The sequence below is a fragment of the Vulpes lagopus genome, chromosome 6 (genome assembly GCF_018345385.1).
Source record: "Vulpes lagopus strain Blue_001 chromosome 6, ASM1834538v1, whole genome shotgun sequence".
NCBI classification, from domain to species: Eukaryota; Metazoa; Chordata; class Mammalia; order Carnivora; family Canidae; genus Vulpes; species Vulpes lagopus.
In genome coordinates this window covers 112,552,014-112,558,013 of record NC_054829.1, presented here as the reverse complement: position 1 = coordinate 112,558,013, position 6,000 = coordinate 112,552,014, and positions in this window count along the sequence as shown.

The window sequence follows — 6,000 nt, the reverse complement described above, 5'->3', positions numbered from 1 at the left end:
TAATAGTATCATAAATATCAAGTTTTTAGAAACATTTTATGAAAAGGAATATTTTAATGCTCCACACATATGATCTTGCCTAGATATAAAACAATGAAATGGAACTGATACAGGGACACATCACATTGCAATGAAATCTAATATATCCCATTGTATTAGTATTCCCAAATCCAAAACAAAAGTAGCTCATATCTCAGTGAGGGATTAATGAATGCTAGTAAATGGGAAGCTTCTGCGAGTCACGCAACTAAACTCTGTGACACAATGTCTCAGGGAATGCATCATTAATGCATTGAAAATTCACAGGACCCACTCTGAAATATTGTTTTCTGTTCTCATTCTCCCTACACTGAGTCTGAATTATTCTTTCTATATTTGGAGGAGGTTTGCTGGTTACTTAACTTAAAGGTCAGAGAATTGATTCAGGCAGCACTTGACAGGAATGGATGCGATAACTGTATAGTCAGAGTAAGAGAATAAAAGATGATTGTAGTTTCTAGTTACAAGTGCATGGTCTCTAAGTTGGATGCTGGGAAGTTACATTTTGTCTTACCAACACATTGTTTAATGTATTCCGAATGACAATTCCTTCACTGGTTAACCTTGTTTGAGTATCAGATTACTCTGCATTTGACAACCAGCTACTCTAACTCCATTGTGTTTGGCCCCTGAAAAGCATCACATTCACATCTCAGGAGCAGGGAAATGTTTCCTTTCATTAAAATTTGTACTTTATATAGATTTGACCACTACTAGGTAAATAAGAAAACTAAATATATTATTTCATAGTGAAATTTAAGTGGAAGTTTGTTTTATACTCACATATATGGACTGCTTTATTTAATATATGACACTGCTCAGATATTTCAAATCTATATTTTTGATTGGAGTTTCAGTGATGACTATAAAGACAGTGTGTGACTTTTGACAATATGAACAGATATAATTCTTGGTTTAATTGATAAAATAATTGAGCAGCTCATTAAACAATGAATTATCAAACATATAGTAAATATATGTACTACCTGATTTGGCACACTGAATACAGACAAAAAACGATGTTATAATTTTCAATTTTGCTTAAAGATTTCAAAGTGCAGTGGCAAAATGAGTCTTTTTTAAATTAACAACAACAAAAGAGAGAGTTATGAAACTAAACAATGAATCAGTTGTACCAAACCATGTGAGAAGATATCAAGAAATGTTTTAGGCGTGCCTGGGTGGCTCAGTTGGTTAAGCATCCAACTCTTCATTTCAACTCAGGTCATGATCTCAGGGTCATGAGATCAAACCTGGAGGCAGGCTCTGTGCTCAGTGGGGGGTCTGCTTAAGATTCTCGCTCCCCCTCTCCCTCGGCTCCTCCCCACCTTTCACTAAAATAAATAAATAAATCTTTTTTTAAAACAAAATGTTTTAAATTACTAGTAATACTTTACCTTAGCCTTAATTGGGTTTAACCAATTAAAACAACATAGAGTGGGGGAGAAGTGTTTTTTTCAGGTAAAGGAAAAAGCAAAAGATGGGAAGCTATTGGAATTATTAGAGGCATGAAAAAGCACATAAACAAGTTGATTCAAAATAAGAAAAGGGTGAATATTGGCTTTGTGGGAGATGAGATTAGAGGTTAGGTGGAAGAAGGATATTAAATCTAATTTATTAAAAAGCAACAGACTTTATAGAAGCATTTTAAGCCAGTGAGTAACATGATTAACTCTTCATTTTCAAAGAAATTATGCTGACAGTGATGGGACAAACAAAGTAGGAAGATCTTTGGTCTCAAGGTAGTTTGATATTAAAATTTTAATTAGTTTTCATTGGCAGAAGATAACGTAGGCATTTGTATACTGTGGTAATGAAATGTTTTGGCTCTATGGAAAAAGCTAGAAAAAAAGATCAGAAGCCTCTATCTATCTCTATTTTCCTTGCTCAATTATTTCTTCTAATTGGAGAATGGACATTAAGTACCAAACTATAATTGTCTTTGTCCTTGTAAACCTAACAAATTAGCACTGTTTGATCTGCTTTCCCTGTAAAGGCCAATGACAGTACAACCCAGGAAGCATTCTATTGTGATTATAATGGCCGGAAAGGAAGCCAAGCATCCCTTATGTATTGCTTATTGCTCCCCTAAAATTAATTTCATTGCTGTAATAGCCCCATTTTGCTATTATGTATATTGATTATGTGATTTGAGTCATTTAGTAGTTAAACTTTTGTGAAGATCACAGTTTTCTTTTACCACCATGTATTTTCATCAGTTCTTCCCAACTCAGCATTTTAAGTTTTAACAGGTAGGAAAATTTAGAAATGTGTTATTGTTGGCTCTAGAAATGAATGGGATGAATAAACACACATAGCCTAGTTGTAATTCATATTTATCAAGCAAATACTGTTAGACAATATTTTCTTCAAGAAAAATGAGAATGTTCACCCAGACAGCATGCAAGTCTACTCTAAGATTTGATTTGATTTGATTTTTTTCTTACCGATTGACATTTATGACATGTTTAGTATAAAGTAAAGAGACTTTCTCCTCAATAAACAAAAGTATATATTGAAATATTTAGAGAAGATATAATTTTTCAATTTTGAACATAAGTTGAAGAGAAGCTTAGAAATGCAATTCATATTCAATTTCAACTTAAATAATGCAGTAGAAGGGTTAGCATCTATACCAAGAATGGTTAAATACTAAAGGAAGCCCATGTTAAATTAGCAAATAATTTTTTTCAGGAATAACTATAGGTGTAAATTTATAACAAATTATTTGTTTTTAATGGATTTTTGAGGTATAATTGCTTTATTTATTCTTCAGATACATTTTAAGAAGGTACTAGGCTTCATGATAAAGAAGGTAACAAAAGAAACTAAAATTTCATTTATAAGAGAACTTACAGACTTAGGCAAGAAATAAAAAGAAATATGTACAATGTATAGTATATAGTGATATAATGTAATGATGAGAAGAATTCTGGGGGAGATAAAGTAAAGAAAGACATAGAAAGTTCTGAGGAAGGTAGAATAATATATTATGTAGCCAGGAAAGGATCAATAAGTTAAGTGATAACTGGTATCCCAATGTAGCTGATAGAGTAAGCTGAAAGCATGTCTGGAGGAAGGGTATTACAGGGAGAAATGAGTCTTGAAATGAGGTTATTCTGTAATACTTGAGGAATAAAAGATAGTAGTGTTAAGAAATGCTATGAGAGGGAGGGAGAATATTAGAAAATGAGTCTGGGATATAACAAAAAAAGCCAATTATGTAGATAGGGTTCTGTTGGTCAAAGTAAGAATCTTCACTTTTTATTGATTTAGGTGAGTCAGGAGAGCAGAGCAGTGAACTGATACAGCTTATACTTTAATAAAATTGCTGTGTCTGTTATTTTAAGAACAGTGTGCAAGGTGGTGGGATGGCAAAAATTGGAACTCTACTGCACGGTTTTTAGTAATGTAAATTGGTGCAGCCACTCTGGAGAAAGAGTATGGATTTCCTCAAAAAGTTAAAAAGGGAATTACCCTATGACACAGCAATTTCGCCACTAGTTATTTACCCAAAGGATACAAAAATACTAATTAAAAAGAATACCTGCACCCCAATGTCTATAGCAGCATTATCTACAATAGCCATATTATGGAAACAGGCCAAATGTTCATCGATTGATGAATGGATAAAGAAGATGTGGGGTGCATATATACAAAATGAAATATCACTCAACCATCAAAAATAATGAAATCTTGAAATGGAGCTAGAGAATATTATGCTTACTGAAATAAGTGAAAGACAAATACAGTATGGTTGTGGGGATTAAGGAGGGCACTTGTGATGAGCACCAGGTGCTGTATGGAAGTGTTGAATCACTAAATTATACACCTGAAACTAACATTACACTGTATGGTAACTAACTGGAATTTAAATAAAAACTTTTAAAAACCCAGACCATAGCAATGTAGTAAAATGGGAAATCATTGTATAGCCTTATGATTTGGTCTTAGACTTTTGGTAGGCCTTTGCCCCAAATTGTGCACTTCACTTCTCAAGGGTTTTCACCTCTAAGGTGAGACAGAATGGCAGGAGGGGACTAAAGTTGGATATTTTTTTCTACTTTGTGGACCATTAGAGCCAGCTGGAGCTGGCTGGGATTTACTCTGACTCACCTGGGTTAGGTGCTGATATAACCCTAGCAGGTTAGGCTCTGATAAAATAGTTTTTCTTGAAGGTAGGTTAAGAAGAACAGAATGCTCTAGCACATTTCAAAATGGTTCCTTTTCCCTCATGTTGCCAGGTGCATGAATGTATTCTTCTCCAGTATCACTGCAGGGGCATGTACTACTCCAGGTAAAATTCATAGTTTGAGGTCCTCTTATGACAGGATCCCCTTGGAGTTTTTAATTCTCTGACTTGTCTTCACTGAGCCTCTAAAATATTGTCAGTTAGTTAGTTTTCCCTACCTGAACAGTGCTTACTGCAGAAATTGCTGCTCTGGTTAGTTGTGAACTTTATGTATAATTGTCCCTCCAATTTTGGCATCCTGTGACCTCAACTCTCCAACCGATCTAAGAAAAGATGTTGACTTTTCAGGGGTTTTTATTGTGTTGTGTGTGTGCTGTTTTCTTTTTAGCTTTATAATTGTTAGGATGGAATCATAACTTCTAAACTCCTTCTCTGCTTGACCAGAAACCAGAAGTGAGATGGTTGATTGTAAAGTTAGGAGAAATAACAGTTTATGTGAACATTGTGGAAAAAAAACACAGTAAAGGGAGAAAATTCGATGATTCAAGATAAGCCTTAAAGTAAATAAATGAATAAGTGACATAATGTGATTCTAGGCAACAAGTTGGATTAATTGATTAATAATCTGAGTTGAATCTTTTGGAGTTATCAAAGTATTAGCTTCTCAGACAATGCATTTAGAATAATTCATACTGGAATTTAAATGCTGAGTTTGATTGTAGATCTTACATTCTTTACATTAAAAAATGATTGCTTTGAAATTATCTTAGCATATATAATTCCTTTTCTTTCACTATAATAGCAAGCTATTTGGGTTTTTTATTCAAAATATTTTCTGCGTTTAGAAAATTAAATTTTAAAAATGTAATTACAATATTTTCTTTATGAATAATTTTATAATAGATTTGATGTTTCTTTTTAAAAATTATTCATCTGATGACCCATTGCTACCTTAAGCATTTTTTTTTCATCTTTAAGATTCCTAGCTTGATTTATTAAGGAATATTAGCTCACATAGTTAAACCCAATATTTAGAAATTAATTGGATTTTATGTATTTCTAAAGCTCTCTCCTCCAATTATTTCTCAGAAAAAATGCCTTCTTAAGTTGAAGATATTAGAAAAATGTTTATATGAAAACTGAATTCTATTGTTTGTAAAAAATAATGTGAACAATAACCAAAACACTACATTGATTTTTTTTTTACAAGTTTGATACTATAATTACTTGGGAGAAATAGAAGCAAACAATGTTTTTATTTCAAAGTTGACTTGTCTCTAGAGCACAGATGTAAGAATTGCCAAAACCATGTTGTAGAAAACTACTAAAATGACTAATAGTGAGACAATGATCAAGGATATATGTACATTTGTAATAATACTGATCTTTATCCTGTCTTGAAATTCTGCTCTTGGAATGATTTCTTTTTTCCTTGTGAAAAATAAAATGAATATTTTTATTGATTTATGAAATCATTCAAAGGCAGTGAACTGTATATTTCCTATATTTCAGGCAATTTTATACCATGTACAAAATGAGTAAGAAGTGATCTCTGCCTTCCTAAACCTCAGATAAGGACTTGTCTTTCAAATTCATATATTTCTAAAACATAATTCTTATTTGTGGCATTTGTGTTTTGATCAACCCTAAGGCTGAAAATAATCTCTAAAGCTGAAAATTAGTTCTAACGATATGCTCTAAGGGCTTACAAAACTGCCATTGTGGAATTGGGGTCCAAGATCCATGAAAGCAGAGCACATAGCTTCCTT